At 39.6% G+C, this 24,121-nt stretch overlaps 1 pseudogene; it reads right to left on the reverse strand.

Annotated features, from left to right (window-relative positions):
- Nucleotides 1-22,265: 22,265 nt before the first annotated feature.
- On the reverse strand, nucleotides 22,266-23,321 carry LOC150015948 (RNA-binding protein Raly pseudogene; annotated as a pseudogene).
- Between the last annotated feature and the right edge of the window lie 800 nt (nucleotides 23,322-24,121).

A 24,121-nucleotide genomic window follows, 5' to 3' on the forward strand; every position in this document is an offset into this window, starting at 1 on the left:
ACGAGTCAGGAGAGTGTAGCTGAAAAATTCTCAGTCAGAAGGTTGGCAGAAGAGGTCATGGGTTATTCAGTGACTGACGATACCTCCCTTATAAGGAGTCCAGTAATGTCTTCTTTCTCACTCTTCCAAATCACAGCAATTAGTTCTATTAGTCACTTCCCCTCTGGTAGCTCAGTTTCATACACGGCATCTCCAAATACTCACTAGAGATACATCCTCTGTAAGAGGCAGTTGGGTGGATATTGCTGCAAGACAACAAATGATCTTAGCATTTGGAGGAAAAGTCTTTTAATCTCTAATATTAGGGCAAAGTTTTTCCTTACCCTAACACACTTTAGGACTGGATTATTCCAGGGCCAGACAGAAAGCATGATGTTTACCTCTATGCTCTCCAGAAATTAGCCTAATGCTTGAAATAGATCAGCATTGGACAGAACTTTTATATTCTCAATATCTTCTGCTTTCTTTCATCCTATTAGTCACAATTATGTCACCTGGGTCTCCTCTAATGCATGCCTCTATCTCTTACTTCACAATTACTTCCTTTTAAATATGCTTGCCTTATGATTATATCCCCCACTTAGTCATCGTAATTTTTATATAATGTATATATTATTTGTAATGTGTCAATTTCCTTTATATTGTTACATTGTAAACATGCTGTGTTAAAATATGTTAAATTGGCTTAAACAAGTTTCCTTTTTAGATGCCTTTAATTTAGTTCAGATTGGTCTAAATCCATGAAGAACCATATATTAAACACTCTTGAACAGCTTCTATGAAAAGAAACTTAATTTATGATGTTTAGTATTATACATTATACAGTTTCTTTATTTTTCACTCAGTTCATCATGCTGTGAAAATTCATGAATATTTAACTATTAAATGAAATGCAAAATTTTCATTATCATTTTATTGAAAACTTGACATCTTAAAATACCATACATACCATTAGTATTCTAATGCATTGTCACCTTATTGAAAAATGCTGCTGAAAAACAATACAGCCATTCAGAAAAAAAAAAATTTTTGTCCGCCCAAGGCTATTAACTATAGTTCTACACATACATTAGTGACAAATAAGTGAAGCAGCCAATGCTCACAAAAGATGTCACTAAAATGCTAGGAAACAACTGTAACCATAGAAACCATCTCACACTGCAATCTGAACATCTTTTGTCAGTGTGTGACTAGAAATGAGATGCTTAAAATCATTAGACTATCAAAAAATCTGAACATCTCTCCATTGAAATTTACATATTTAAATATTTTGAAACCTGCAGAAACTTCAACATGATACTTCTATAAAATATTGTTTCAGCTCCTAGCCCTCAACTATCAGTTTAGATATAACAACAAAAATTATACATGAAGACTTACAATTTTTCCCCTTCTATCTGTGGGCTACGTGCATTGTCTAAGGAACCTAAACAAACACCCTGGAGAACAGAGGTTAGCTCTGGGGGCTGCCTGCCTTCCTGTTCTAAATCTTCACAATGGTGCCATTCTTCACCTTTCCTTTCTCCTTTGGAACAATCACTGGCTTAAATTGTACCTATTCCAGCAAGACAGGTTTGCAGGTTTCATAAGCCTTCATGACAGTAAGTACAAAATTGTCTTAGATAATGAGATATTTAAATAACGGATTTGACAAACCAGTGTAGGAGAGCGTGAGTTTCAATGATTGTGGAACAGCCTTAGCAACCTTGGATATGGAACTGATGTTTTTTTTCCTTGTCTTCATCTTCTCATGAATTCCTGAAAGGTCTGGTTATTTAGCTGAATGCTCTGCATTCAAGGGGCAGTGAAAGCCAATTTCCTTGAAACCTCCATTTGAAACTAAAGGTTAAGATGATCCTTGAGCAGCCTGGATCATTGCAACTTTACTATTTGGAAATCACCTCTCTTTACCACCTTCAGTCAATGTAAAAAAAATTTTATGAAGCACACATATGTACTTGGCATTGATCAAGGCACATGGGGCACATCAGTGAATAAAGCACTATTCACTGCCTCCTGGAGCTTGCATTTTAGCAGGAGGAAATAGACAAGAAACAATGAACAGAACAAATGTATAGGATGTCTAGAGCATTTTTTTTTTTTTTGAGCACTTATCATAAGCACTTTTGTGGGCTTTTGAGATCCAGCACTGGACAAGATAGGCATGGCCCCTGCTCTCTCAGACTTTCATTCTGGAAGACTCATAGGAAGTGTTTAGTAGATACCTGAGTGCATATATAGAATGCTTAATCTTTGAGACTTCATTGTTGGGATCATCAAGGGGCAATTCTAGTCATTCATATTATAGACAGCCAACATGACATGAGTAGGAGGTTCCTGAACAATTCTCAGTGGTTGACCATGTATCTAAAGCAGTAATTTTTAAGGTTTTTCCTCTCATGGCACACATAAACTAATTGCTAAAATTCTGCAGCACACCAAAACATATATTTTTGCTGATTTGACAAAAAAAAGTTACAATTTTGATTCATTCACACCAGACTGCTATTGTTGTGTTGGCTGTTGTCATTTTTTATTTGATAATATAAGGAAAAAGAGGTTAGTGTTCCTGACTGATAGTCAGGTATTGCAGGTTTAAAAAATTCTCATGGCACACCAGTGTGCCCAGTCATACCAGTTGAAAATCGCTGATCTAAAGTGTAGTGTTCAGTTCTCTATTTATTTCTTCTCATCACCCTTATTTTTTTCTGATTTCCAAATGGCCTTTTCTATGGAAAATGAAAAACCTAACCTTCATAAATAATTAGTTTTGATTTTATCACTGCCAAATGACAATGGTCTTTCTTCCATAAACCTCTATAAATCAAACTTATCACAGATTTAATGATAAGTATGTAATATATAAGATATATATCAAATACAGAGAAGGAAAACTCTGACTCCAAAAAACCTCCGCTGCCTTGCGGCATACCTCTTCAGGGGAAAGGCTAAGGGAGTAAACCCCGACAGAAAATCCGGAGCCAGAGTCCCTAAGGCGGTTTGACGTTGTAGTCAACACCGGCAACTCCTGCGGCGCACCTGAAGCCAAGCTGTATTGACTCCGTCTTTCCCTTGGATCCCTCAGCTGCGAAGAGAGGGGGGGTCTGCTGCATGGGCAATAGCAGACCCTCCATATCACCCTGCCCAGGCTCTGTAGCTTCAGCTTCACTGGAGAGGACACTCCAGCGTCATCGCAAGATGTCGATTCAACACGGGAGGAGACAGATACCGTGTCACTCCCGAGTCGGACTGCACAGCCATTCTCGGCGGTGCAGATAGACTCTTAAGAAGCTACACCATCGTCTCTCGAGACGGACGGCTGCCGATGATCAAATACATATATATATATATATATATAATACACACATACACAATCTTTTAAAATACTTATTGTGTGCTGGACACCATGCTAAAATGTCATCCACATTCTCATTTAAGCCATAAAAGAGCTTGTTGAGGTGGATATTGTGACCTTCATTTTCCAGGGAAGGAAACTATGAATTAGGACAGCATAAACTGCTCAAAGGATACATGGTTAGTGACTGGGATTGCTGGGACTTCAACATGAACCCATAAGACTCTGAAGTCCATGGTTCCAACCACCATTTTTGAGTCAGGGAGAGAGAAAGACCCTGTTCCCCACCACCATATACTCCAAAGGATATGGTCCTGAGGAATAGGGCCTGCTTGTGGTCATGGAGGTCCTGGACCTTCCTTTGTCCTCCTATGGGTGACTCCTTTCTACTCACTGAATTCCGTCATCTTCTCCACATGGCTGTGTGGCCTCCTCCCAGTGTCCAGGATGTTCCTCCCAGCTGCACATACAGGGGTGGGAGTAAGCTGGGTCAGATCAAAAGAAGAGTTTCTCCTGATTGTTTAGTAATGACCTGTACCACGAATGTTTAGAAATCTTAAAGTTGTAAAGGACCATGAGGATATCTAACTCCATATTACTGATGAGTAAATGGAGATTTAGGGCTGACACAATTGCCTAATTACTTCAGTCGACAATTAGCAGCAGAGTCAGGCCCAAATTCCAGATCTGTCTCCCACACATGTGCTCTTTTAATAAAAACCTGGCTCCTACACATCTGTTGTGTGTGTGTGTGTGTGTGTGTGCATACGCACTAATATGAAGACAACCAGCACACTCACACATGCACGTGTGCTCTCTCTGTATTTTGAAAGTTCTGTATGTGCTTAAATTTGATTTCCAGTTTAAATTTTACTTCTGGAATATCAACTTTGTTTCTCATCTAATTTCTATGATGATTGTTTAAATTGCCAACTGTAATGTCACAAGCAACCTTGATTCATAGGACGACCCTGCAAGAGGTACTGGAGAAATGACCTCGGGCCTCATTCATCAAGCCTTCAGCTCTCACCGGCCCTCAGTGCCTCCCACGGAGCCCGCACTGCCCTGACACTTGACACCATTCCAACCCCCTGTGTGGAGAAACCGGGCCATGTTTCTCATTTGCTTGATAGTATGAGTTCATTAGTGTTTTATAATCTATATATTATATATATGCACACATGTATATATATTCCATCTCTATATATGCATATATTTGGAATACATAATTCAGTAAGAAGGCACACATATGCAATTTCCTATCTTTTAAGTATAACTATGCTAGTTACTATATCTTTTCAGATAAGAGTGAAGACAATGCTACTGGGTTTTAAAAAGGTCTTTCCTGATAAATGAACAAATTAATAAACATTTAATAAAAATGGCACCGCAGCTTACTCTGCCGTGCTAAGTCAGGAGTGGGTTCAATTCCATTCCTCAATCATCAGTATGATATTGAATCTAAAGCGTAAGTGGTTTCTGTCCACATTGCAATCTAATATCCAGCTGTTTGCTTTTCTTCCAGCACCCTGCTGCCCACCCCATCTCTTACTGAAGTCAGGAAGCACTACTAATCATCCTTATGCTCATTATTGAACTGGATTCTTTGCAGAGTCTCTGCCTACCACCCCCCTCTGGGGGGGCATTGGGAAACCTGCTTAGGCAGACCACCCAGGATTCCACAGAAAAGTGGTCAGTCTGAATGCAGGTGGTTAGTCTCCTGCTCAGGTTTCTGTTAAGACCCATTAACTCTGCCTTGATGGGTACTTAAGTTCATTAACCCCTTCATTCCTGAGCCCTCCAGACACTGACATTTTTTAATGTTCCAGGAGATTTATTTCTATTCAGAGTCCTGGGCACTAGCAGCTCTGGTTCTGATGAGCGAACACCACCCCAGAAAAATTACAGGGTGGAACCCAGATCAGGCCTGAGAAATTTTAGCAGGCACTTCTAAGAAAAATGTAAAGTGCTCTGTATTATGGAATTGAAGAAACAGCTATTTTCAGGGGCTTTGGGAAGACTTCTCTGATAGCTTCCTCCACTAGTTTTCCAATGGTTGAAAATTTACCATTATAGCGTTTTCCTTTTTACTTAAGATTTTGCCGCCTGTAAAAATGCCAACATCCTTGGGAGAGTCAATATGTTAAGCCTTATAAATGAAATAAACCTTTGAAGGAGAATGCTGGCCAGCTTCATCCTAAGTATACAGGCTTTGATAGAAGCTGGTGAAAATGCAAGAGGAGGGGATGAAATAAAATCAGGCAGAGGTGGCAACGAAAGAGGAATGGAAGAGAGGAGACTGGATTTGTTTGAAGGATCCACAGCTTCTTATTGTTAATAAGGTTATGAGAATTCAAGGATTTCAATGAGAGAGAAGGAGGTGGAGGAGGAGAAAGAAAGAAGGAAGAAGAAAGAAGAAGAAGACAGGGAAGGAGAGAGTGGGTGTGTCCAGGCATCAGAAGCTGGTGAGAGACTGCTAAGACATAGAATTGATTTGCCTTAAACGCAAGTACTGGATGGAAAAGGGATGATAATTTTTGTAGTAGCAGACACTAAGGGAGGAAAGAGGTTGATGTTATCACAGTAAATTTCCATTTAGGAGTTTTAGTAGTGCAGGTAGAAATCAATACTTTTGTATTAAAATGATCTAATTTCTTTGTCAGCATCTTCTTTTTTTTCCACTGTATCTTCCAGGATGAGTATGAAGCTCAGAGACTTAGTAAATATTTTTTGGCTTGAATTGAAACTGAAATGTTGCTAAGAAAATTCTCTTAAGCCTACTCAGACAATATTACTACTCTGAGAAATAGGCCCAAGAACTCTGAATCCAAAACTGAATGAAAACAAAGCTCTTTCAAGTGGATTTAACTCTGCTCTCTCACCAGTGCAGAGAATGTCATTGCAGCATAGGAAAAATATCTCTTTCTTCTTCTATGTTCTTGGCTGAGGCTACTGTTAACAAGAGACATATTAACAAGAAAAAGGCATACACATTTATATCATATAAGTTTTATGTGACCCATGAACCTTCATAAAGACCCAAAGAAGTTGTTAAACCTGAGCATTTTTATGCTCCAGTTTGATGGAGTGTAGGAAAATAGAAAATGTGATAGAACAAAAAAGACTATGAGCTAAGAGCAGTAAACTAAAGGAAACAGAGCCTGTACATTTAGATTCTTTTCAGTGTCTCTATCTGTTTAGAGATAAGGATACTTCCATTCCTTTGAGTATAATGGTACCTCTCATATGAGTATCTTATAATCTGCCTCAGGGTAGTTCAGAAAACCCTTCTATTTCTCAGATTCCTGCAGCTTGAAATAGTCAATATGCCAAAGTGCCATATTTGGGGGTAGCATATCCTGTGCCCAGCCACCATCGTCTGTACAATTCTACCCACTTCTGACCTCTGTGTATCCAGCTGTGTCACGTGCACAGATCTACTTACTCACTTATGACGTCTATCCTGCTGTGTCACATGAAGCTCTGTGCCTTTGGCCTTCAGGTTTGCTTTTCAGATTTAGTGTCTTCTATTACTTTTCTTAATTGATAAAAAACTGTTGTCAGCCCTGGGTTCTTCACATTCCTCTGAGCTTCCATGCAACAGTTCTGAACCCACAACCTCAGCGTATGCTGAATAGGAGTTTGACTGGTATGGAGAGAGCTGAGAGCCAGTGTGTGGTTGGTAGGGAGGAGGTGTGGTGATGGAATGAATGGGGTGTTTGGCGTTGGGCAAGGATACTGGTTGCTGACACTAGGGTTTCTGATTTCAAGACTTGATTAGATGAAGCCTTCACCTATGAGGACAGAATCAGGAGTATGGACATAGAGTATCACCCAGATGTAATTGAAGCACATTAAGAGTCATTTTGGGGCCAATTCCATAGTAAGTATTAAAATAAGATTATATGATATACCAGGAGTTATCTCTGAGTTATGGTTCTAGTGTAGCCTGTAAGAACTGTTCCAAAAACTCTGGGGATAAAAATGACCATGCCTCTTATTTTTCTTCAGTAAGACCTGCATTTCTCGTTTGTGTCCACTTCTGGGAGTTTACATAGCCTAATTGAGGTGTCGGTCTGAATTCTGTACCCAAATCAGGATAAATCTGGGTTTTGATTCTTGTGATGCTACACGGTGTGGTTATTAATAAGCCCCACAGAGACCACAGTAGTGAAGGTACCTGCTGGCTAAGCCCTCATTGTCCTCAGAGGGAGGATAGTCATTTTGGAGAGGATAGGGAGAGGATGGAGGGAAAACGGTTTAGCTTATCTAAGAATGCCCAGGTTCATCTTGGATTATCCCAGAGTCATTGCTCTTAGAGCTAAACTCTTTCAACCCCATACACATATGTCCCCCAAGCTACCCACAACCTGATGCACATTGCATCAGAGATAATCCAGTCAGCCCTTCTTGCCATGGGCCTGAAATACCTGCCTGTTATGTGGATATGTCCTCATAATTCTTCCTTCTCATAAAAGGTGTCTTTACATCCCTTTCTTTGACAATAAAGCCAATCATTCAGTTTCCCAAGAGAGTTTCCAGTCCTAATTACCTTGATCATTTCTGAAGGTGAGAGGGTAGAGATAAATTTTGTAGCTCAGAGGTGAATTATCCTCATAAGAATCATCCAGGAGACTTTTCAGCATCTCTTCTCACTACAGTTTAGGGAAAAAGTACAGATCTCAGCAGCCTACCCATCTGCTTTAGGTACCTTCAGAGATGATTTTGTTAATACCGTCTTGAAAGCTTCTGCTGGCACTTGAGCTTTAATGTGCTTCTGTAACCTTGGTGAGGTGTGGGACTTTTCAGTCTCAGTGGCTCTTTATTAGAATAGTTGATAGAGTTTTTTACTTGCATGGAATTTAGAGATTATCCAATTCGGGCTAGCAAATAGACTTAAACTGACTCCAATATTATTTCCCATGTCATATATCACCAATCAATCACAGAACTCTTTGCTGATGAACCTTTAATCAACCTTGTAATTATTCTCAATTTAACACTTTAGAAAGTCACTCTCAATTGACTGGAGTTGATAAGCAGGATGAAACCTATTTGCCATAAATTCCAGTCTGCTCAAGGCCTTTGTTTATGAGAACTGAACCTCATTAATAGGAGGGACTTGGTAGCCCTTCTAATTTCCAAGTAACTTCTGTATCCCTGAGAACTGAGCTAATAATTCCACAGACTCACTTATAAACTGAAACATGATGGTATATTTAGGTTACAGTTCTTTAATATTTATGAGTACCTAAATGCCAAATGGATCCAATTCTCAGCTTTCTGCTTTCACTCTCAATAGGAAGCCTGGAAGCAGGTGAAGTGTGTGGTCTTATCCTTCAGTTATTTTGGAATTAGGCTGCATCAGCTCATTGAAAACAAAATATAATATTAGATCAATCACCTAGCTATTTTGATACCCAATAAAAGTCATCAATGTGTCCATTTTGAGTTTTAGGCATAAACCATTGAAATTCAATATTTGTGTTATGTATAGGCCACAAATATTACCAAGATCCTCGATCCAATAATAATACATGACATTTAATGAGTATGCCAGACCTAAAGCTAAGCACTAGCACTTTAAATATATTATTTAATCTTCACAACCACCCTATTAGGCAAATACTATTTTTCCCATTTAAGAAATGATAGGAAGCAAAAGCATATGTACTTTTCTTTTTTTATTCAAATATATGGGTTATTTATTTAATAACAACAAATATTTATTTATACCATGATTAATTGTAAACCTAAGGAGTTTCTGTTACAAAATGGATCTGATAATGGGATCTTGACATGCACTTTCATTGCTTTGCTTTCTAGAATTCTTCATAGTAAAAAATAAATTTATAAAAACAACCTGGATATCTGGAATGCTGGAGTCATTCAGGAGAATTGAGACCTTGGTGGGATTAGGAGTATTTATCTTGAGTCTTCCATTTCCTGATCCATAATGGCTTGAGCCCAGAGTGACAGAATTGTAACCCTGTCTGTATTCACCCAACTTTAACATAGAGGAGCTATGCAGTATTGGTGCCACACAAGAATATAGAAAAGGATAATCTAGATATTCCACTTGCCAATATAATCCTTTAAAGGTACATGATCCAGGAAGGTTATGCTACTTATTGCCAAGCCTTCATCATTTTTTATACACATGAAATGACTGAAGTGAACAAGGGGAGAAGTCTTAAAAGGAAAAATGTCAAAAACAGCCAATTAATAAACAATTTAAGAGGAGAGACATGGGAAGGAGATATGAAAGTACTATTATTTTGCCTTGGTGATGATTGAGGAGGTGGTAGGTTGGTTGTGGATATGGATATAAGTCTCAAATCATTTTAACATCTGTAGATAAATTCCTGCTTTTACCCTAACCTACTTGGGTCAACAAGAAGTTCTGGTAGATGAGGCTGCCTCCAAAGTTTGGAGCTCAAGTAATAATTGAGCACCCTCTTCCCCTTCCTCAAATATGTACTTTGAGCATAGAGGTACATGCCAAGTTTCTTCCTTGGTTAGGACATGGGGAAGTGCTATGAATAGAGACTTCTGTTAGCATATAAGGCCTGTATGAGATGGTATATTAAAGCTATCTCTCCAGACCTGTGCCTTGGACAGGGGAGTGGTAATTCTCAAGGACAGAAGATGCAACAGAAAGAGAAGAAAGAATAGGCATGAGGCATAGGAAAGAGAAATGCACAAGAAGCAGAAACTAGAAAAGACTCGTTGACATTGAGACTGATACCTAATAAATATTTGTTGAGGAAAATTGTTTGGTCAGAGGAAATAGGCAAAAAGCCTTATTTTCCTTTTCAGATCAAACTCAGCTTCCTAGAAGTCTGGGAGATGCAAAAGGTACTGCCTATAGGTTGGACTTGTTCAGAATTTTGGAAAAACTTAGCTTCCTAGCATGGAAGAGCCAGGGATCAAAAAAGGTATCAATGTTTAAAACTCAGGTGCAAATCACTATATTGATGCACATGAATCATCCTGAAAGTTATAGAGGACAGCTGAAACCAGCCTGTTCTAAGAATGGTATCTTAGGGGCTCTTTGTCTCTGATTTAGCCCCTGGCTAGTGGAAAGGAACAGACAAGAAGTATAAGTAAGTTATCAAATAAAAATGCTTCAAGTGCTTTTCCTCTTAAAAACTAGCTCAGTGATCTATAAATTCACTGAACTTGGCTTGGTTTAACTTTGCCAAATATTGTCATCATCTTTGACTCATTGATGCTATCTATATATGAAGCTTGGTTTTTCTGTCATGGGTAAATGTTCTTTTGGTAGAGATAAATGTTCTTTTTTTGGTACTTTTTTATCAGCTCACTTTTCTCTAGCCTTTCTTTTACTCACTATTTTTCTAAGCATGAAGTTCAACTATAGGAGATTTCACTGACATCTAACTGCCATCACAGTCTTTGGAGGATGGAAATAATTAAACTAGATTATATTCATATTTCATATCCTTTTATAACTTTATATACTTTAATACACCCACAGCGACAGGTAAAAGTGAGTCAAGATTTCCATAAAGAGACATTTCACCTTGTGTCTAATTGAAAATGCAAAATAAAAAGTGACTTTTTGAGATGAAACCACATTGGAATGGAGGCTCTGGCATATGAATGAATTATCTCCTCAGAAAAATGTATAAATGAATTTATTGTTTAATATTATAAAATCTATTTTTCTTTATTTCTGTTTGGAGGAGTTAAAGAAATGGATATTTACTAGCTGTGTGAGCGTGAACACATCTGTCAATATTCTGGGCTTGAGTTTTCTCATCTGTGAGGTGGGGTGGTTGGCTTAGATGATTTTAATATGTCCTCTAGTTTTAGAATTACATTGATTCAGTCCTGGAAATCATAGCAACATTCTACATAAGGGCTAAGTACCTAAAAGGAAGCAATGTTTTCAGAAGATGTCCTAACTTAATTGATGATGTTCATTATTTTCCTTGTTCTGTGATAGTCATTGGAATATCCATGTCTAGGAGGAACAGAATCATCTCCCCTTGAACAGAACTTGATTAAGTTCTATCCTTTACATTAGTTCCCTGAGTAGTGCCATCTATGATGTGTAAGATTTTAGCTTTCTACATTTCACGATCCTGTTTTCCTTGTCATCCTGGTGCATGTTCTTGAGCAGAGTGAGTGAGCAGCAGTGAATTTAGAGAGCTTGGCAAAAAGCAAGGCAAGTTCAAGAAGAGTGTAATACATGTAAGAGAGGCTTGGACCTCTCAGCACCTAAGGAAGGTGATGAAAAGCCAGCAGTAACTATTTAATGAGACAAGAGGTGGTGATGAGAAAGAAATGATCTGATTTGCATTATAGAGAGAAAACTCAGGCATAAAGGGGAAAACAAATTGGTGTGGGGACAGCCCACAGTTGATGAGACAAGTAAAGATGCCATGGAAATTGTCCAGGCAGGAAGTGATAAAGAAACTAAGTAGGCCCAGTGAGGATCGAGAAAAGGGGATGACCACAGCAGTAATTTAGGGTATATAATAACCAATTTTGAGTTGTTTCATCTATGTGGAAGGTCAGGAAAAGAGGAAAGTTTATGATGACCTTTAGGTTTTTGTTTGCGAACACTGGCGAGATGGTGGATATTTGAGTAGAGAAAACAATAGGCTCAGTTTTATGCATGGTGGATGAAAGGACAGCAGAAATACTAGCAAGAGAATAAAGGAATGAAGAAAAATGTTGACTTTAGAACGGAGGGAGAAAAAGAATCTAACAACAGAAGGTGAAGGCCTTCTCACTATAACTGTGGGCTTCACAATACTTCTGCGGGCTCTTGTCACCTATTGCTTTTGGCTTGCTCAACTAATTAAACAGACACTTTATACCTCAGGGAATTTAGGGTATTGGAGAAATAGACAAAGAGAAATAATTGCAATACCATTGGATGAGCTAGCCTTATGCTGCTCTCTGTGCAGTTATTCCTGATACCAAGCCTGATGGCTGACTAATGGTAAACCACTTCATGCTTGTTGAATAAATGGCCAAATTAATAAAGTTCTATAATAGAAGCACATAAAACATGATATGGGGCCACAAAAGAAACAATAGTTGGTGTGAGTAGAATGTAAAAGTCAAATAATATTTAACAGAGCAGATGGCATATAATCTGGGTCTTCAAGGTAGAGAATGGCTAAGAAACAATGAAAGTCAAGGGAAAGGCATTTGTAAAGGCAAATTTGTACTCAAGTGAATTTATCCTTTAAGTTCTTGAGGAAGAGGATTTTTTTTTAAGACAGTAGTGTTGAGCTCTATTTTAGTATGGATTATCACAAGGACATCTTTTTCCAAAAATACTATTAAAAAGAGATTCACTATTGAAAATATGCCTATATTCTATGGTTTGTAGGATTGCTATATTATTACACCATGTGCATAAACTAAATAGAAATGGTGTGCGCAGTCTCCCCCACTAAAATGAAACAGGGAAAATACATAATTCAACTAAGCTATTTCCTCAATCAGTGAGTGAATGATGTAATGATGCTCCTGTGTGAACAACAGCATCAATACTGCTGAGTGAACCCTGATGATATTTAGAGATCTTAGTTTTGGAATGAATACGTGTAGACTAAATTAGATTTTAAAAACTACTATTCATTTTCTTCCAATAAACTGTAGAGCTGAGAGCCATAAATATATGTTTTAGTCTTCCTCCTTCATAGACTGTAGTCTAGAACTCCATCCTAAGGTATCAACATTCTGATATCTTGTAATTTATACAAAATAAGAGAAACTAAATTTTTTAGACTATTTGTTACATATGTCCCCCTTTTAACCAATCAAATTTGTTTAATATATTTTATGTGTCAAGTATAATATTATACATCATGAGGAATATTCTGAATCTCAAGGAACTTGTAGTCCAGGAAGAGAGAAAATTTACCTTAATGAAAAATAAAAAGCAACCAACAACCAAATATTCTGATTTTGGTTATTAAAATTCAATAGAATTCCCAAAGAAATGAGTTCTCTTTTTAGTTACTTGCCTTGTTTCTGCTGGTAAGAAACACTTGACTACACCCAAGAGCCTAGTGTGTATATCTGAGAAATTTATATTTTATTCACCTTCTGCTCCTGGGTCTCTACAGGCATACCTTGGAGATAAAATACGGTTGGTTCCAGACCACCACAGTAGAGTGAGTTGTAATCTTTTTCTGGTGGAGGGTCTTGCCTTCAGTTTATAAAAAATGTAACACTTATGAAGTACAATAAAGCAAAGTACAATAAAATGAGGTATGCTTGTCTTTACGATATTCTGATGTTTTCCCAACAGAGTCATTTTTATGAACACTTTCAGAAAGCAAACAACAAACAAACATGTATCAAGTGCTTCCTGGGTGTGCATTACCTTGCCAGACATGTTGGAAGGTTCTGAGATGAGAAAGACATAGACCCTGCCCTCCAGGTGCTTTACTTGCAAATGGAACAAGTGGGAGTAGGCTGGGAGTTTGACAAGTACTCAGATGGGTCTGCTGTGGGCAGAGTAAATTGAGAATCATGGACGAAGGGAATAAAAATACTCCGGATGAAAGCAAGGTTTTCTCAAAGCATCAGAAACAATAGTAATGAGGAACTTTCTATGTATCAGATACCATGAGAAATAAAAAGGCAGATGATGTGGGTCTTAAAGTCTTCATAGAAATAAAACAGTGAAAATGAGATTCACTAAATATTTTTTATTTGAATGGATCACGTAAACCTTCAATTTACTTGTTATAAAGCATTAGCTTACATCTAACAGCTCAATGAAAACAGTATTATGTTAAGCGTTTCCTACCCACTACATGGGCTATGGACTCAGGACAATTGCCCCTCTTATCTGAGACTCAAGTATTTTGGGGGAGCAGGCAGCTTGATGATCTTCTCCTCTTTTGAGATCAGTGACAGATCTTATTAGCACCCTGCTGCTGGCTCATTTCTTTACATGCCACCTACCACCAAGTGTATGGGTGGTGCTCAATACCCGTGTGACTCACAGCTATGACTCTTGGGAGTCAGTGCAGTGGAGCAGCTCTCTGTGGTCTGTAGTAAGACCACAGCTTGTCTCCATGTTCCGTGTTTTGGGTGGATGATTAAACTGCAAACTTGAATCTGTTTCTGTAGGGCTCTCCTCCTACCTGTTTCCAAGTTTCCAGGCATCCAGATGATACTGCAGGACAGCCTTGGGGGCTCATGAAGGAAGTTTACAGGTCTAGGAGTCTTGGCCCCAGCCTTAGAGATTCTTTTTCAACTGGCCTGGCAAGAAATTTTTAAATGTTCCCAAGTGCTTCTTATATGCAGGCAAGGATAAGAATCACAGAATACTCTCCATGATGACTCTGGGTGCTGGGAACCCTTCCTGGTTTTGAGAGAGCTTGATTACTTCCCCAGGGTAGGAAGCAGAGCTTTACCAAGCCCTACTATTTTAGGGAGAATTAGTTATAATAGTTAGGGATCAATTAAAGATATTATGTAAATATTTTGCTCACAAGTCAATGGCAATTTGTTAGCTTCTCACAGTCCTTCAACTGACAAATATTTCTTGGGTAGCTGTTATGGCAACCACTGCCTAAGATCCATGGAATGCAAGGACGAGAAGAACTCTCTTCTCCTAACAAGAAGGCACATAGTATGGTAGAAAGAACATAGGCTTCAGAATCTGAAAATGCTTTGTTTTAGCATTGACTTCATTATTTACCTTGTTGTGTGACTTTTCAAAAATTAACTTTAGCAAAATTTAACTTCACATTTTTTTTCTTTTCTTAATTCTTACCAGAGGATGTGGAGAGAGAGAGAGAGAGAGAGAGAGAGAGAGAGAGAGAGAGAGAATATTGATTGGTTGCCCCGACCAGGGATGGAACCTGCAACTCAGGTATGTGCCTTAACCAGAGATAAAACCTGTGATCTTTTTTGGTGTACCGGACAACACTCCAACCAAATGAGCTACCAGATCAGGACTAACTTCATTTTTCTTCAATAAGAAAAGTACATAGAACATTTTGCTTAGTGTCTAATGTATATAGTATATTAAGCCTGTGGTTGGTAAGTGGATTATTTATGTGTGTGTGTATGAGCGTATGACTCTTAATCCTAATGTACAGCACCATGAAATATCTATTAATGTCTCAATTTGATAGATGTGATATCTGAGGTCTAGTTAATTGTTCACTAAATGGCAATGGGTTAAACAAACAGATGCTGTGGCAATTTGGGGGATGTTCATTTTGGGCTGGAAGGACAGGCAAGCACTGTCACTAGCCCTTAAAGCTTACAGGTATTTGATAAACCTGTAGAATCTCACTGTCCTGCAAAACTTTGCTGCCTCAGCTTATGGTCACTAAACTTATAACTACTGCCCACTTCTTTTCCCTGCTTCTAATGTTATTAACGCAAAAGAACATGAGCCCCTGCGAGCACTTTCCAACATTACAGAATTCTATTAAAAAACAATAAAATTCTATTAAAAACAACTGCCACAGAAAAAGAAAGTTACTGGAAGGCCTATTCCCTGACTTCACTTGGGCAGTTTTCCAGAAGGTGCTGGCATATGAGTCAGTGCACAATTTAATAACTGGGAGAGAGGCTATCAGACACAAGATATTTGTTTTCTTTAGGGACAAAAAATAAAGCAGTTCAACATAAAAATCTTTTATATTCTCTTGGTATCTAGAATGATCTTGAATTTTTGAGACATCTTGAAATAATGTACAAAGGTTTTCAAGTCATCACTGTTTTGGTATTGCCGAGAGGTTACCCTAAGTGTCATCGCCTTTGAAAGCATTTTTTTTTTTTTTTTTTGCCAAAAGATAATTTGATCATTAAATGGCAATTTGGTCTAATAAGCAGGAGTAAGGCTATATCAGCATGAATTTCAAAAACCTGCTAAGAGCTATAAATATAGCCTGCAATATTTTGCAATATCTAAAGTGTTTGGCCTAATGTTGAACATGTCCCATTGTTCAAACCAGCTGTGTTCTTTCACTCTTTCATTTCTATAAAACTAGGATAAAAGCTGTCAAAGCAAACGCGGCAGCAGTAGCAGCAGACTTTCTTGCTGAAAAGTTCTGTGTACATAGTACATAGCAATCTCAAGATGGAACTTTGAATGTTTCAAACCAGAACAAAATCTTCATCTAATTATAAGTGAACTATATTAAGCACAAAAGCCAATTTCAAATTATACTGAACAAAGTTACATTTTACTCTTTGCTTTCAAAATGCATTTATCGCAATTTCACAAACTAATTGCAAATTCATTTTGCCTAATTTTCTTAGGTTATTTCTTTTATTGCTTTCAAGTGCTCTGCATACTTCCAAACCATCGAAATCTATAAGAGAGATTTAGAGGGGCTTGTTTTCTTTTTGTTCTTAGTTTGTATTTAAAATTGTAGAATAGGAAATGAATCAATTTTTTGTTTCTTATTCTTGTATTAATGTTGTGACCACTAAACTAGTTCCAGTTATTATAGATGTAATTCAAAATGGAGAAGAGTTAGCAGTGATGAGCACATTTCGAACAGTAGATCTAGAGAAAGACATTACAGTTATAGAGGCAAATTCAAATGGAGCTATATGTAACTGACTTCCATTTATATCTATATGACTGCAGATTTTTGTATAACTGCACACGTTCTCAAAGAGAGGCAGCTCTCCATTTTTTATCAACTCTGATTATCTACTATGTAGACTAACTGTGGCACATGGTGCATGTTAGGCTGGTTATTTTGCTTTGTTTACTTTCCCAATGACATACTGTATCTAAGGATAAAGCAATTCTAAACTCTAAAACTCTTGCTTTTCAAAGTCAAATACAAGTTGATAAATTAAAACATATTAAAAAAATACATTTATGGTCATCCCTCCTCTTGCATCATTAGTAGGGATGGTAGATAGTGGCTAGTGTGTAGCATGTGTGACTTTGTTTTAGTAGTTTCACTGACAAAGCACGTTCAACATGGACTTTATTCATAGCTCTCCTAGAGGGAAGTGCCAACCCCTGAAGAGTCTGCATTCTGGTCTTAGGGGTGTGTGTGTGTGTGTGTGTGAAGGGAGGAAGGGACCCTTGGGCCGGGCACAGGGTTCAGTCCTGTGTTTCCTCCCCTGTATTGGGGGAGATATGATAGCTATTGGCATTTAATTTCTAGGTAAATTGTTTGTGTGCTTGTTAATTAATTGCCCCCAAATAACAAGAAGTGTGTGCATTTTGTTCTGCATTTTGCAGATTCTAGCAGTTTTTGCTTGAGGGGAATGTCATCAAATTGTAATAACAACCTACATTTACATAGGACCTTTCAATACTTTTATACTAAAGGAACCTAAAATACTTTGAAATTCCTCTAAATAGATGTAAGAGCTAAAGATATCTTTCCTTAAATGTTCTGAAATATCATTTTGCCTATAATTAAAATACAGTCATTCTTAAAACATAGCCATAAAATGAAAAAAAAAAAAAATTTCCTTGGTTGGAGTTGGCATTATTCAATAATTCTGGATTTAAGGATATTGAGATCTAATTTGTGATTATTTTGGTCCCGGCCCAGCTCTTGGTTGGCTCACCTCGTTATGGCCATCTAGTCTACCATGTATTCTAGAAAATAGTCCCTTCTCTCTCCTCTCCCTTTCAACCCTCCTCCCCTTCCTCTTTTGCTTCTTTCACTCCCTTTCCCTCTCTTCCTCTTTTCCCTCTTCCTTCTTTTCCTTTTCCTCCCCCTCCTCCTCCTCCTTCTCCTCATTCTTCTTCATTAATAAGGTGATCTGATTCTTCCCCATGCTTACTTGATAGCCAAAGTTTATGTCTCTGCTCTTAAGTGGTAACTATTGGCTTTTCAGGGTCTTGCTGAGAACATAATCTTAAGTTTTCTGTCGCCCAATTCTTACCAAACTCTCCGCTGAAAGAAATGGTAGTCACATAGAATGGCATGAAGGATTTCCAAATTACTAATTTCTCCACATATTTAAATATTTACCCTTAAGATCATTTAAACCACGAGAGAACCGGTAGTTTAAGCATTTTATTTCACTCCCTCGGGAGATTATTTTTTCCAAAAATTTTTTTTACTAGGTTATTTTTTTTCCTCAAGAATGATTTTGGATAGCTGCTGCTATTGAGCTATGCTTTGCTGCTGTGGCATCCTTTGATTGAGGGAAGTTGGGAGACAAGGTCACGTGAAACTTGCTGTTTTGTCTACAAGAATGTTACTACAGAGTCCATGCCACTACACAATGCTTTTAAAATGTAGATCAGAAAAAGAGAGAGAGAGGGTGGAGGGAAGGGAAAGGAAAGGAAGAGAAGGGGAGGGGAGAGGAGAGGAGAGGAGAGGAGAGGGAGGAGAGAGAAGAGAGAAGAGAAAAAAGAAGAAAAGAGAAGAGAGACTCCTTTCTCTGATTTCAGTATCTCAGTACTAGGAAAAGCTTGGCTTCTTTGTTTCAGCTGTGTTATTTTTATATCAGACACTACCAGTCATTTCATATTTTTCTTTGTATGACTGTTCACAAACTCATGACAAAATTTGTAGCCCAATTCTAGAAGCTGTGCAACTTTATATCCTACATTTCCCTGTGCTTGATATCTCAAATTTATGTTATTTTTCTACTCACCCCTTAGTTTTCACATAATTTATTATATGTATTTTTTTATTTTGCCTAATATTATTTTCAAAGTAAAGAGTAATAGATGTAAACAAGCAAATAAATAGTAAGAAAAAGCATTCTATGTACCCTCAGGGTATTGGATTATTTCATGTACAGCTAAGACAGAGTGTCCTCATTTGGGGCTGCCAGGCTGTGTGGCATCTGAAGCTTCAGACACTGTGGCAAAATATTCTACTCAGATGTCCAAGAGCCCAAGTTGGTAAATCCAGTCTTCTCCTTCCCCATATTGGATATGAGTCTTAAAGAATGTAATAGGATTTTGGAGTAAATTGAAACTCCATAAATCCTTTAATAAAGAGATCACAGGAAGCTGAGAACTACCTTGTCTCCATGAATTACGGCTTGGATAATCCACATGGAAGGAAATCCTTAGACAGGAGGGCAGAGGCAGAGGTGGATCCAGACCCTCAAGGCCTGCAGTAGGTGGGAACTGTCCCCAGGCTGGGAGAGTGAATGGTGAGCTGGCTGACGGAAGCAAGAGCTGGATGGTCACAGCACTGTCTCCAGGGAATTTTCTTCATGGTTTAGGCAAAACAATCCCCATCAGGTTTCCTGTAAGTGTCCCAAAAAGTATGTGTGATCCAAGGACCAGCAATCTGGGTAAAATGCTTTTGAGGGCAAGGATCTTAGGTAGTTGGCAGGTCCATCAGTTTTAGGACCACTGACCTTAGATTCAGTGAAATGATTCTGTTTTCTCCCTTGCATGCCTGGCAAACGCTTAAGCCTTTTGCAACAACACAAGGCAATGTATGCAATTGTTGCCCTGTTGGGAAGATAAGAATAATGATGGCAAATTGCAAACGTGGGCCCAGAAAGTTGCTGCAGACCTGCTCATGTTCAAATTCCTGCCCTGTACTAGGATTCTGGCAGGAAGCTGATTGAGAATTTTTTTTTTTTTTTTTTTTTGAGTGTGGATAATGGGAGGCAGTCCAGGTGAACAAAAACAAGCCTAGACAAACCTTTTATTTCTTTACTTGACTCTATTCCAGGTGTAAAGTTTCATCCATCTTTGAGATCCAATTTTACTTTAAAAAATAATGGATAGAAAAAGAAGAGAACTGCACACCATGCTTCACTTTTTACCAGTTTCTGCAGAGGCAAAAGATGGAACATTTTGTAGATATGAGTGATTTGTTGGAGATTACCCAAGAAGTAGAGTAAGTGGGATTGTGGCATATAAAAAACCTTTCGAATTTTCTGAGAGAAGATGATAATGTAATAAAAGCTGAGACCAATCTAGAAAGTCTGGCTAGAACTGACGATCCCACTGCTTAGCCTGGTCAGCCACACTTTTCAGTCCTTCTGTGAATTTCAAGTGACAGCAGGAAAAGGACTCACCTGCTCCCCAAACACCATGCAGTTGTGCCAGTAGTAAAGGCAGAGTCCATAGATAACGTCATGCCATTGGGGGTGGGGGTCAGTGAGAGTGAATGCAGGTCTGCAGTCTGCACACCTGGGGCTGGCTGGAGGCCTTTGGCACTGTCCCCTGTTTACATGAGTCAGAGCTCAGACATCCTTTGGCTTCCTGCCTGATTCTTGAGTCACAGCCAGCTTAGAGAGTCCAACCCAACTGAGCTCTCTGGACTATACCAGACAAAGCAGGCCCTTGGTTCTGACCATGGTGCCAGGTCTCCATGGGTCCAACGGTCTTCTTGCGGCATTATTCAACTTAACTGTTTATAACAAGATGTCACTTCATCTAGCTCCCCTAGTCACTTGAGATAAACAGCACAGAGGGAGAGAGAGAACTGAGGGAGAGTAATAGAAAAATACGTGCTTTTAGCTGAGACTTTCAGCTACTCATTTTGATTCTTAAAATTACTCCCATTTCTGAATTCTGAATCTCTGGGAGAAGAATGGAAAAACTAATGATTGTCTTTTAGGTTTTCCAGTGGCTCATTGATATTGGAAAATAAGAATTGAAAGAACTGGATAAGTTTTGGTTTTTCTTTCCCCCATGATGGGCACTGCAACGGTGCTATTTTGTATAGGTGCGTGTCTCCTGCCTCTTCATGCCCTGCTTTAGACCCTGGCAGGCATGTATGAAAAATTATCCCCTTTACTTCTTTTCAAAGTATTTCAATACAGAGTAACATAACTTTCTATTTAATAGTCTTCCACTCAACAGACCTCAGAGCACCTGCTTTACATAAAACACTGTGGCAGTCACGTGAACCTTACACGACGGATGGTTTTTGCCTTACAGTTGAATAGGGAAGCTCTGGCATGTGCTCGGCTCTGGGACACTTGGCATGCTGTGACACACACACTAGCAAGGTGGGAAGTAAAACTCTGGATGTTCAGAGAAGCCTGAAGAAATTTTCACTGAGAGGTCAAAAAATGTTTTCTTAAGACTGTAGCTTTCATGGCTAGGGCTTGAGAGATGTAGAGCAGCTGTCCCCAGCCTTTCTGGCGCCACAGACCAGTTTCATGAAAGAGGGGAGTGGGGCAAGGGGGAGGGGGAGGGAGAGGGAGGGCAGGAGGGAGAGCTCAGGCAAGTGTTACTTGTGGCCCAGTTCCTAATAGGCCATAGGCCGATACTGGTGCGCAGCCCCAGGGGTTGGGAACCCCTGATATAGAGAATAGAATTTTAGAATTAGAAATGAGGAGAAAGGGCATTATAGAAACAGGGATGATGTGAGCTAAGGTCAAGGGTGAATTCAGGGAACAGGCACTAGCCCAAGTGTGGGGTATACAGTAGTCCCTCTCTATATCGTGGGATTTTTTAAAATATTAAATTTAATTATTTATTGTGGATCTTTCAATATATCGCGGGATTTTGTGGTACTGTGTACATATGTTGTTAAAGTTACATAGGTTTAAGAGTGTAGAATATGTTTAAGAATATAAGTAGTGTTTATAAAAGCGTGGAAAAGGTTAATAAGGGACTGGGAATGGTTTATAAGTGTGTGGAAAGTGTTTATAAAGCCTTAAAATATATATAAATACTAAAATAAACGTAAGGTTCCTACTTCACAGATTTTCACCTATCACGGGGGGGGGGGGGTGTAGTTCTAGAACATAATACCTGTGATAAGTGAGAGAATACTGTATAATAATCTTTTTTGGGGGGGATCCAATCTCTTTATTGTCAGGATCCCCTCCTATGCTCCCCAACCCTCACCAAACCTATTGGAAAACCCCAAGCCTGGCAGTGTTCTGGGGAGGGGAGGCAGAGTGTGGGAAAACTCTGTGCTCTGCCCCCTGGCCTGGCAGTGCCAACAGGGAGGGTATGTGGGAAGGAGAGGCCGGTAACTCCACCTGCAGAGGATGTGGCACTGGCTGAAATGCATGGGGGATGAGGTGCCTGTTGCCAGCTCTCCTCTGGGACCCGCTGGGGTGGCATCCGGGGGTGGGTGCCCAGCTTGAGGCCTGGTACAGTGCATGCCCTTCTTCTGCCAGTGGCCATCACTTCTGTCAGGCTGCTCACTCCAAGGCCCCATCCTCTGCGTCTGTGCCCTGGCTGTGTTCCAGCTCTTCCTCGCCGTGTGTCAGCAGCTCCTCCTCATCGCCGTCATCTCGAGACTGTGCTTCTCCCTGGGGTGTGCCTGCCTCAGAAGCCGTGTCCTCTTGTGGGGTGTGGGGGCTGCTGCCACTGACGCCACCACTTCCATTGCCACTGCTGCTGCCGCCACCGCTGCCACTGCCACAGTCACTCTTCTTCTTGCCATCTGGGTTGGCCTTCTGCTCCTCGGCAATCTGTTCCAAGCGGCCCAGCAGGGCATCAATGTTACTTAATCTGTGTCAGCTCGGTCTTGATGGTCTGCAGCTCACTGCTCTTTAACTTGACCTTGGCTGAGCTGGTGGTGATGGCTGTGGAGCGGGCAAAGAGCTTAACAGGAACGGTGGTTTTGACATGCTGGACCAAAGGGACTGTGACCCGGGGTCACTTCACAGGCACAGGCACTGGTGACAGGTGGCCCATGTCATAGAAGTCATCCCGGTAGTAATCATAGTAATCATAGTCAAAGCTGTAGCCACTGTAAATAGCAGATGCTGCTCTCTTTAACCCCTTGTCTCTGTTGGGCTTGGGTTCCCCAGCCATGTTGATGTCCAGGGTCTGCCCAGCCAGCACCCGCCCATTCTCTCCCAGCACAGCTGCCCGGGCATGGCGCTCATTGGCGTACTGAACAAAGGCATAGCCCTTGTGCATGGAACAGCCAGCCATACGGCCATACTTGGAGAAGATGGTCTCCACATCAGACTTCTTCACCACAGCTGTGTTGAGGTTTCCAATGAAGACTCTAGAGTTGATGGACTTGGGGTCATTCTTGTTGGTTACGTTGCTTGTCTGGATCTTCAAGGACATGGTGGCCACCAAGGTGGAGCTCAGTCAGTGATTTCCTCTTCAGGGTTACAGGGCCAGCCACCAGCTGCCTCTGGGAATAGGTATCACCCACGCCAAGAGCCAAGAGGTCTAGAAGAAGTCGCGCAGCAAGGAAGAAGGCGGTTCCTCTGCACTTGGGGGTGGAAGGGGGAAAGAGGCTTTATAATAATCATAAGAACAGCCTATCTTTAGATGTTTTATGGTTTTCACACCTTTTCTCCATATGTTATCACATTTGACCTTTATAACAACCTCATTGTGTGGGCCTATGATTGATGAAGACCAAGTTAATGAATTTATTCCTACTCATTGGGTAGCAGGGAGCCACAGAACATATTTCTTCAGGGAGTAATAAATCTGAGTTGGACATAATGAAAAGCACCCCAGCAGAAAGGATTTTTTGTAGGCTGCATTGGAATGGAAAAATCTGGAGTTAGGGATATCATTCCTGAGGCTATGGTGATAATGTGGGTTGGAAGTGAGAGAACAGAAAGGAAGGGATGGGGATAAGGCACATTCCAAAAAGAATTACAGGTCAATAGGAAGTGACTTGAATGCTTTAAGGATTTCTTCACAACTAATATTTTATAAAATTCTCTGCTCTGACTCTTCCTTAGTGAGAGTTAATTGTTCTTTATCTGTATTCTCAGAAGATTCTGATAAGTTTATTTAGCACTGCTTTCTGCCTCATTTTATTGTATTTATATATCTGATACTCTTGCTAGGTTGTAAGTTGCTAGCAGATAAGGACTGTGTTGTTCCTCTCTGTCTTCCCTCAGGAG

This window comes from Furipterus horrens, unplaced genomic scaffold, assembly GCF_987537825.1.
Source record: "Furipterus horrens unplaced genomic scaffold, mFurHor1.1.pri manual_scaffold_3, whole genome shotgun sequence".
NCBI lineage: Eukaryota > Metazoa > Chordata > Mammalia > Chiroptera > Furipteridae > Furipterus > Furipterus horrens.